The following is an 11,776-nucleotide window of genomic DNA, read 5'->3' as shown; positions in this document are numbered from 1 at the left end:
GTTTATGACGAAAGTTGAAGATTTGGCCGATATAATCTAAATAAGCAAAAATTTTCATCAATTGCTTATAAGAAATTTAACATAAAATCTAATAACCTATTCTCTCAGTCCAAAGATAAAGCCTATACACTAGGATTACGCAAATGTGTCAGAACTTCCCCCCCCCCCTCCCTTATTACTCCTCCTTCTTTTTCTTCAATTCAACTGATACAAGCAACTTTTACTATAAATGTCTAAGGATTTATTTACTCCATCCACTTTTAACTCACAAATCAGACCAAAGTGTTCAGTAATTGATCAGTAATTTACCACAAAAATGCACAATTAGATAAGCAAATAACCTCTTAGTGCTTACTTACACGGTGAGAGATTACTAGGGAAATATTAAGATTAAAAAAATGAACAAACAAATTACAAATATATACAATTGAATTAATTAATAAACAACTTTCTTAAAATAATTTTGAATACTCATTTGATATGATTTTTAAAGTACTTTTTTAAAATAAACAAAATATCTTTTATATATGCTCTTTGTATGTTTCATTTATCTAATTAAGAATATACAACAATGTTTAAATTATATATAAAATCAATGCTTTTTTCACAATTGACATAATTTTAAAATAGTATAGTACATTTCTATTATGTCGATGTTAAAAAAGTAATTGAAGATTACAGAAACATAGATATTAAAAATGTAAACCATGATTCCAGTTTCGCCCCTATTGAAAGTGGAATCTTACATTTCAAATATCGTATCGGCGTTGAAGATATCTTCACCAAGAGAGGCAAAATTGGAATCTTACATTTCAAAAATCGTATAGGCGTTGAAGATATCTTCACCAAGAGAGGGGAAAGTGGAAGGGTAGATTACAGTTTTACAGGGTCAAAACCATAATCATAGATTATGTTTCTGCTTTTATAAAAATGGATTCAACTCCCTAACTGTGTAAAATACAATGCATTGTTGAGCCCTCTATAATAGAGTTAAGGTAGTCTGAATCCCAATTACTCTTTACCAAATATATATTTCCTAATTAACCGTTTGGTAAAAGTAACACCAGAAGAAACAGATTTAAAACACTAATATAAATATTAATGTTATGTAAATCATTTGTCTTCTTAGTACTGCCAATCAAAGGCGTGTAGAAGGGGGTTGTATGTAGCCCCTAGCAAAATTACCTTAACCTCCCTGAGGCATCCCCCCTTAAACACCCAAGGGGGGTGTCGAAGAAAAAAGTCACACACCCATTAAATTTATGGGGGCAAGAAAAATTCAAATTACCAATTAAAGGACACTTGAGAATGTTGATTACTCCCTTGACACTAAAAATTCCCCTAAAACTCACACCTCGTTCGATTTTGTTTAGGGGAGGTGTCAAAATTTATGGGTTCGTTTCGCGCACTCCCTGGCATAACCCTCTGCACGCCACTGCTGCAAATCCTAAGTTAAATTTAAAGAGAAATTAACCTTATTGGATTAGTGGGTGCTTTAAAAAAATGTTTCATTTTAGGTAGCAGATTGTTTGATAACTTTTTATGGTTTTAAATAATATTTACCATACAAAGTAAAACCAATTAGATATAAAGTTTACATAACCTTTCTGTGTTGCAAGCCAAATTATATAAATTTTCAATTTCCAATATATCTATTAAGTTGGTTAGATATATTAAATCAGTCTAGTTTTATCAAGTCGGGATGGTTAATGTAGACGACACCAATACATTTTATGTTTTAAAATTTTGGGATATGTCTTTATAAAAGCATAGGTTATCTTAAGATTCATCCATCTATCCCTTTATTCATCCATCCATCGATCCATCCATCCATCCATCCATTTATCCATCCATCTATTTTTCCATCCATCCATCGATCCATCCATCCATCCATCCATTCATCGATCTATATATCCATCTATCCATCCATCCATATATCCATCCATCCATCCATATATCCATCCATCCATTTATCCATCCATCCATCTATCCATCCATCCATTCATCCATCCATCCATCCATCCATCCATCCATCCATCCATCCATCCATCCATTTATCTATCCATCCATCCTTCCTATCTCTCTCTCCCTCCCTCTCTCGCTATATATCTCTATGTCTGTGATTAGTTTGCAAGTACTTGTGGTGCAGAAATGATTGATTAGAGACAATAAGTGAGAGGTATTGGTAGCCGCAAGCTACAAATAGTATTATTTCAGTAAAAACTGTAATAGGTATAGATGTATAAACCAGACAAGTGGTGGGGACCTATTCGTCTGCTAGCAAATCTGCTATGCTTTCTTTTCTTTTTTAGCGACTCGGTTTTACGCTGATACTCAAAGACCTAATTAAAAGTCGGCACAGGGTCCCCATCCCGTGGGCAGAGTTACATATAGAGTTACATATAGCCCCCTTTATTCTTTTACTTTAATGCTTGAATGTTGGCACACTTTTATACAAGATGGCCAGACTGCACTTACTAAAAGTTGCGGCAAAGTAATTATATTATGATGCTGCAGTTGCATTTTCTTCTTTCAGCCGAAAACACCTGCGATCTTTTGTAGCTTCGACATAAAATTTCCCAAAATATTGCATCACGACTGTGCCTTTGTTTGTTGGCTTTGTTTAATCTGCATATTTCAAAACAGATTGTTAACAATTTAAGATATGAAGAGTGTCATGTGTGACGTTATAAAAATACGTCTAAAAAGGAAGGAAACCCCTAAAAATCAGGGAGTAAGGGAGGGGACAATGGGCAATTAATTCAATATAAGAGTTATCAAAGAAAGGGCACGAAATCCAGTTTAATCCAATAAATTTGTAGAAAATTATAAAGAGATTGTTAATTGAATAATAGATTTCCATAGCGTCATGTAAAGTGAAATCACAACTTGTTTTTGATGAAATATATTGAGGTTTTTTTTGTGTGATTTTTATATTACAAGATTATTGGACCCGGCCAGCTGCTAGCAAGAATATGACTGCCCCTTTTTATTCTGTTTATTTCCCTTGCCCCTTGCCCCCACCTCCCTTCTCCCTTCTCCCGTCTGCTACATTCCAAACTAACACAACGAGTGTTTATTTCCCTTGCCCCCACTTCCCTTATCCCTTCTCCCCGTCTGCAATATTCAAAACATACATAACGAGTAGCGGCATTTCATGCGCAAGTACCCAAACTCAGTCAGAAACTGCTAAATTCGTGCACATTCCCTTTAAGCCAGTACCCAAAGTCTGAGACTCCTAAAAATTGAATATTTGATCCATTGTCCCCTCCCTTACTCCCTGCCTAAAAATAGATGGGTTTAGACATATTTTTTTGACGTCACACATGACACTTTCCGTATCTCTCAATTATAATGGCGGATGTTGACTGAAAATGACGGCTAATCTAGGCTGCGGTGTACCTGGCAGTACAAGAAACTATGCCTGGAACACATTTTTTTTAATCTAGTATAGATGTTCTGGGTAACGATTCAAAGTATATGAACTTGAAAGGCTCAAAAACGGCTGAACGTACAATTCATGTTCCATTAAAGCGGTTAAAGCGGCAAAAGAAGGCCTATAAATAATCTGGAATAGTAAAGATCCAATGATGCACAGGGAAATGTTCACTGAAGAAAAATGCACAAAATAAGTTTTTAAAGCGCTTTCATGTGCACTGCAACTGTGCATTATTAAGTTATGACTATTAAAGATTATTTGTAGGACTTCTTTTGTTAAAATTTTGTGCAAGCATAATCTACACGTTCCACCAATAGCCTTTAAAATTCATCGATTTTTGGAGATAATCGTTACCAGGAACACTTCACCGTGAACTGCACTAGATCCTATTCTTTTTTGTTGAAAGTGACAGAGATAAATTAGCCCGCAATCTATACCACAACTCAAAACATAATCATTCGTTTTGGTGCAGGGAGGATTGTTTGTTACACAAATGGATACAAAATATACATGGATATTATGACAGCAAAAAATTGTCAATTAAGGTTGCTAACATGGACATCACTCATTGGCCAGTTGATTTATCATGTAGGTGGGGAGGGGTTGGATGAGGGGAGTGTTCGGTAATTTATCCAGCTACAAGTATCATTTTTTAAAAAGTATATGATAATTTGGTGTAAGATCCAAGTAATAATAAATCCATTGCTACACATTACAACCAGGATACTGATTACAGAAATTTAAATAAATTCAATTATGCTTTTTGGCATTTGAGATATTGTTAACAAGGATGACAACAATATCTCTTCCCTTTTATATAAAGTTGTAAGGTTTTTATCTGCACCAAAGGATCTCCCTAACCACTGAACCGATATGGTTCTCCTGTTCAGTGAGACTTCTTATAAATCCAGTGAAGGTTTTCAACCATTTGGTGGAGGATAACACCACCCTCCCAAGAGAAATTGTCATTTCTTCAAGTGTAACTAGTGTATCCGACGGACTAAGTAAGTAGTCGACCACCTCCCTTTTTTAATTATAGTTTGAAAAAAAAAATTGGGGGGGGTGGTGGTGGTATTTTTTGGAGTTGGAAGTGTTCCACCCCCAAGAAAATAGCTTAAAACCATCACAGGACCAATAGATATATTCTTTAATGAGTTCAATCGGTTCAGTGGTTACTGAATCTTAATCTTCAGACAGACATCGTTCTACTTTATATTTATAGATAGATAGATGACGTGGATAAGGTAGGGTGGGAGATTGGGTGCAGATGAAAAAATTAGCATTTAAAAAAATCATTTTCATCTCTGACAATATTTAGGAAATAACAAAATGTCCTTTATCAAAGTCAAAATAAAAGATATAACATCTTCAATACTTGATATAAGAGATATGATTATTTTTTTCATGGCTTTAGTGCACGGTCTGTAATTGGATAGTGATGACAAATATTATATACTTTAACTTTTGTTTAATGGACACCCTGTAGGTAAAGTAGAATTTTATATATAAACCTTTTTAGAGGGTATCCAGAATACAGACAAAACATTTTGGGGGATATTCTACATACAGACCATACATTTTGGGGGACATCCTGTATACAGACCATACATTTTGGGGGACATCATGTATACAGACCATATATTTTGGGGGACATTCTGTATACAGGCCATACATTTTGGGAGACATCCTGTTTACAGGTAATGCATTTTGGGGGACATCCTGTATACAGACCATACATTTTGGGGGATATCCTACATACATACCATACATTTTGGGGGTCATCCTGTATACAGACAATGCATTTTGGTGGACATCATGTATACATACCATACATTTTGGGGGACATCCTGTATACAGACCATACATTCTGGGGGACAACCTGTATACAAACCATACATTTTGAGGGACATCCTGTATACAGACCATACATTTTGGGAGACATCCTGTTTACTGACCATACATTTTGGGGGACATCCTGTTACAGACCATACATTTTGGGGGACATCCTACATACAGACCATACATTTTGTGGGACATCCTGTATACAGACCATACATTTTTGGGGACATCCTGTATACAGACCATACATTTTGGTGGACATCCTGTATACAGACCATACATTTTTGGGGACATCCTGTATACAGACCATACATTTTGGGGGACATCCTGTATACAGACCATACATTTTTGGGGACATCCTGTATACAGACCATACATTTTGGGGGACATCCTGTATACAGACCATTCATTTTGGGGGACAACCTGTATACAAACCATACATTTTTGGGGACATCTTGCATACAGACCATCCTTTTAGGGGACTTTCTGTATACAGACCATACATTTTGGGGGACATCCTGTATACAGACCATACATTTTACATGTGAAAACTTTTCTTTTCAATGCCTAGTTCTACCTTTACAACTTAAACTTTAGTTCATACCAGCTCAATCCTGTTAAACTTTTGTGCTGTTATTACATCAACATCAGGCTATAATTTAGGTTTCATGTTACTATATTGAAATGTTTATTTAGTTTGACTACTTCACACAAAATAAGAAAATGTCAAAAAAGATCAATTTCATAAAATTCCTCATGGTCGGCATAAAAATGGAAATGTATATCAGCACACTGCCCCAAGTCCAACAGGGAAAACTAAAGCCTTGCCAGGCCAGTAAAAATTTCAACTGAAGCCCATAGTTTCTTGCTTTCAAAGTTTAGATTCCAATTTTGTAGTGTAGATTAAATAAAGTAATACATGATTATTTGATAAATAAAGCTTTAGTTTTTAACTTTGAAATATATCCTATGTAAACTTACGTCAAACTTTTAAACCTGTCTTTAAAAGATCTTTTTTTTATTAAATTGCAACATATAAAGGATTATGTATGCTTAGCTTATTTGTTATTTCATTTTTATTAGAATACTTAAAGAGATAAGAAAAATTTGGTATCATAATATGCATATTAAAAACTTTTTACAATATATTTTTTTATTATTTTAAAAACCAATATCAATTTTGTTTTACTGAAAAATCTAGAAAATAGCTTTTTACAATATGGATCTACCAATCACCCCCACTCCCACAAGCTTCCAAAATTCCATTAATCTAATTTTTTATTTCTAAAGAACATTGTTAGCCTAACCAAAAGTACCATTTTGCTAGAACATTTTTTTATAGGAGTTGTAGTGTGATTATGGATTTAACGAAATTCTTGTGAATTTAGGATATATACATATTTAATTTCCCGATATTTTACTTTCTCAAAATATAGGTACAATATGTCTACATTTTTAAAGAAAAGTTTTTGATTTTAGCTTTATCTAACCTCTAAACTACATAAATCATTATATTTTGATGCTAAGATTTCGATTCGTAATAATTTTACAAAAAGCTGCTACTAGAGACAAATAATCAGTTGTAAAACATGTTTTTTAAAGATTTTATTTTTTAAGCGTAGCTGCTCTATGATTCGAAATATATAGTCAGCCCGCCTCTCAGCAAGTTAATGGTTTGAATGTAAAATAAAATGTTCATGTATGTTAGTGTGTGTGTGTGTGTGTGTAAAAGTATAAGGATGATTGTACATGTGTGTGTGTGTGTGTGTGTATACAAGTATATCAAGTATATCAAGTATTATGTGTGTGTACAGATGTTTTGTGAATTTTGAGACCTGTTAACCCTTAGATTTTCAGATGTACCAAAATTACGATTGCAACAGCTTAAAAATAAATATTTTGCTGAATCTATAGATAGATTATACACATTAATGTAATGGTTATCATTTTTAATTAAAATGAATATTTGACCTATCCATTACATTATGTCAATCTTTATCAATTGATCAGCAGTAACATTAACCTTGTCAGTATCTTCTATATTGACAAAGTTATCAAAAGCTTATGGAGGTGGCTTATCTGTGGGCTGTGGTTTGATCAAAATAGGTTGATAACAGACACAGAATAAAAATATGTTTATTTTGTCTCTAACATCAAGTACAGCAAACACAACAATCTTGGCAGATGTTTCTATCACATCTTCCTGAACGTCCACAGAGTTATCAGAAACACAGTTTGAATAAGAAATAAGTTCAAACATATGTTGACTTTCAAAGGGATTAGTTGGATATATTTTATCATCAACAGAATCAAACATGTGAAATGAATCAAATATTGAATCATCTTTAACAGAAAGTAATTCATTGGTATGTCCAATGAATGAATCATCAAAAACAATTAGATCCGTGGAACAAAGGTTTACTTTGATGTTTTCATCAACACCATCATAATCAACATCAAATCTGGAAGGCAAGATTTCTGTTTTATTTGCAGAGTAACTTGAATTCTTGATTTCTATCATGCTTGACATTTGACAACTTTAACTAGTAGGATAAGAATCTGTCTCACCCACAATAAACTTGTTGTCATTAGAACTAACATCAGCATTTTTACATCCTTCAAGTGAAGCCAGATCATCAATCAACTGTGTAGGATCATCATTGACAGCTGTTACATTGGAAACTTCAATGACATTACAAGAATCTTCTTGTAATTTATCTTCTACACCAACTATAACTGAATTAAACTTCTTAATAAAGGCACCACATCTTGTAAGAAAGAGTCCATGTAGATCTTCAAGTTGTGATTCCAGATGAATAAGATCATTCTGTAAATCATCATCATCAGGAAATATTGATGCATCAATACACCGCAGAAATGTTGCAAGTGTATGGGTAATCTTGTATGCTTCATCTTTGTATACAAGAAATAACTCTGAAGAAATATTGTTGTCAATGGGAACAGAAAGCTTTCTTCTGTATCTGATACACTTAGTTTTACCAAATGAAATAAATTTACTAATATCTGTATTAAATAATATTTGTAAATCCTGTAATGTAATAATCTGTATTCCAGAACAGGTTTGTGGTTTATAATTAAAACCTTTAGCTAAAAGAGTTGACATCTTTTAACTACCTGAAATTGATGAAGAAAAAATAAACTAGAAACCTGTTCTGGAATACAGATTATTACATTACAGGATTTACAAATATTATTTAATACCTAATATACCTAATCTATGTTTTTAATGTTAGATGTTTAGATTTTTGACAGCATTAGAAGATTCAAAAAATGTTTTGTGAATTTTGAGACCTGTTAACCCTTAGATTTTCAGTCAACAATTTAAATTTCTAGTTATTAATTCTTACATCAAATAAGAGGGGTTTTACATTTAAATCTTGTATTTCACAAGTATAAATAATTACAATAACATAAAATAATAAAATAAATATCAGCTGGTATCTCATTAGCTTAACACGTGGTTTTACTGAAATAAAATATAATATAAACCTAAATTGCATTAAATTAACTTATCTTTTCTACTATTTGACTAAAATTACACCACAATATGATCAATCTTTACTTCTGGGCTGAAGACCTTGAATTAAAAAAGATTGATAATATACATTAAAAGGAGTTAAGGTCAAATAGTTTGAATAAAAAAATAAAATAAAATAAAATTAGATATAATATCTTACCAAACATTGAGCTATCCAGGCTGAAAGGTAGAATATCTTAGAAATTAACAAAACATCAGTTGAATCTTCTAATGCTGTCAAAAATCTAAACATCTAACATTAAAAACATAGATTATGTATATCAACTACTACATTTGATATACCCAACCATAAAACATAAAAGGGGTTGGTTCTTTAAAGGACGCCTGCAAGAACTCCCACGCTTTAACTGCTGAAAGACTGCCACAAGTAGACCCAATACCCCAAATTTGAAGCCTTCAGCTTCAATAACAAGAAAGTTCTAGGCATTTCAAAATAGCATTTTATGTACATTGATATTTTGAAAGATTTCCAATGCTCATAAAAGAAAAAACAATTGTAAATTACGTCGCCTAGACACAAAATTATAACCTTATCTTTGTCAGAAACTTAGATTACCTGTAACTGATTACATTTTTACATTAAAAACACCACATTTCATAGTCAAAATCTATGAAAAAAATCGATTTAAATTGCATTTTTAAACGAAAATCATAGCGGACACAAAGGGGGAAACTTATACAAGCTCAGCTGTGATTGGTTGTTAAGCTGATTCAGCCTTCTGATTGGCTACAGTACATTCGGTACAATGCAAGTTAAACTTAATTTTTTTTAATGATTTTGACTATAAAAATGGGTACTTTTATTGTAAAAATATAATTAGTTACGGGCAACCTAAATTTATGACAAAAATAAGCTTATAATTTTGTTTCTAGGCCACGTAGTTTAATTTCAAAATTTCTAACATTAGCATTGAATTTGTTTCAAAATTTCTATTGTATATAAAATCTCAATTTAAAATGCCTAGAACTTTTTTGTTATAGAAGCTGAAGGCTTCAAATTTGGGGTAATGGGTCTTCTTGTGGTAGTCTTTCAGCAGTCAAAGTGTGGTATTTCTTGCAGGCTTCCTTTAAGTTACTAAAACATAAGAAATTTAAGCTTTAACAAAATCACCTAAATACTGTATGAATTAGAGCTATAAGATAAAAGTAAAATTAAGTCTATCACTTAAATACTTTATCGACAAAAGTATAAGTAATAAATGTACAATAAAAATAAGCTGGCTTCCACGCCTTTATTATGAAAGGACTTACCTAACCAAGCTTTTGAACTTGGTATCTGAGGGCTTGTGCCTAGTGTTACTACTAGGACTTTACTGTTCAGACTACAATTCTAATCCGAATGCTCTATGCTTTTATAGTAAATGTTTCAGACTAGAACTGGTTCCATTTGTAAACAAATGTGTACAGCACATTTATTTATCTATTTATTATTGGTTTTTTATACAAATACCAACGTAATTTCTATGCTAATTTTACATATTTTAGGCTAAAAATAAAAGTTTTAAATAAATGTTTCAATTTTGCCCTTTACAGATGAATTTGAATAATTCTAAAAAGAAAGAAAGTTTTATGTTCAATTTTACTCAGAACATCCTAAAATCTACAAAACAACAGATGTCCTTGCTTTTTCTATGTCGAAATTTAAAAAAACTTACCATAAATTTTAAAGACTTTAAAAATCTTCTCATTAAGTATTTGTTCTCATAGTTGTGTGATGTATAGTCCCTTCCTCCCTGTCTTGAGAGCATTGTATGTATTTTATATATTAACTTTTAGTTCTTGTGTCACCATTCCCGGAGCAAGTCTTTGCTCTGTGATTCGGCACGAACCTAAAAGTGTAACCTTGTTATTATAATTAATATCTATTTTTGTATGTTTAATCTGTCTTTGAATTAATACACTTTATTAGAATATTTAGCTGTTTGTTCTTATTATTACTACACGTCATTTTGGCGCAGTAGTGTAGTACGAATCTATAGCTCAGATTTTCTTTTAATTGTATTATTTCTTTGCTTTTGGTTTTTGTTCAGGATATCTGCAGTGACCAGGATGGACATTGCTGAGTGGAGAAAGATGTCTCAGGAGGAGAAGGATGTGTACATGATTAGTTTTTGGGGTTCGGTCAAGAATGAGATTCATGCTCTTGGGACTAGAATTGATAATGTGGCGGCGGAGATGGGTGGGTGTATAGCGCCGCTGGAGACGAGCATTCAAGAGTTGACGGATAATGTTACTACTAATAGTGCTGCGGTTACTGGATTAGCTACTCGTATGGACGATTTAGAAGAACGCCTTACTATAGTAGTGGTGCCTGGTGTTGAAGGTGATATCAAAACCGAGAATGTGACGGTTGTTGATGAGTTTATGACTGGCCAGCAACGAATTTTGGATAGAATTGCACAGCAGAATAGTCTGAATAACTCTATGCCTTGGCAGAGGACTGCTGGAGGATCTGTGCCGGAGGAGAAGCCTGGATTGTTTGTTAGTGGCTCTCGAACTATTTTTGGAGGAATGCAAGATCAGGATGATAAGATCATAAAACTTTGGGAGCTGTCTAAAGTTGATGCTGTGGATAATATCTACAATGGAGTTCTCATGTGGTGGCCAGCCATTTCTGAGGTTAAAGCGGAGGATTTTAATACGCTCAATTTCTTCGAGGCAGGGCTGAGTGAACCACAGGTTAGTTGGTGTAAATCTCTTGTTTATGTGCCAGATAGATCTTTGTATGTATCACAGGGGGAGGAGAATGTTCATAGGTACAATGAAACGTGTGCTAAGCTTGATGATCAGTTCAGAAAAAATGCGCCTGAATTTTTAGTAGACGATGATGTGATTTTCTTTGATGATTATTTGGAGAGATTTTGGATGACTACTAGACGGTATCATATGACTAATCATCAAGTGTGTAAGGAAATTCTGTTTGAAAAGTGTGTGGGTGT

At 33.1% G+C, this 11,776-nt stretch overlaps 1 long non-coding RNA gene across 1 annotated transcript; it reads right to left on the bottom strand.

Moving 5' to 3' along the window:
* Positions 1-8,661: 8,661 nt before the first annotated feature.
* On the bottom strand, positions 8,662-9,161 carry LOC145312715 (uncharacterized). The gene is made up of 2 exons (XR_013877089.1): positions 8,977-9,161; positions 8,662-8,765 (listed from the first exon to the last, which is right to left on the bottom strand). It is a non-coding gene; the product is annotated as an uncharacterized LOC145312715 (long non-coding RNA).
* Positions 9,162-11,776: the final 2,615 nt, after the last annotated feature.

This window comes from Acartia tonsa, chromosome 2, assembly GCF_053477335.1.
Source record: "Acartia tonsa isolate MP-2025a chromosome 2, ASM5347733v1, whole genome shotgun sequence".
NCBI lineage: Eukaryota > Metazoa > Arthropoda > Copepoda > Calanoida > Acartiidae > Acartia > Acartia tonsa.
Note: the sequence above shows the minus strand (reverse complement) of the source record. Positions and strands in the feature narration are given on the sequence as shown.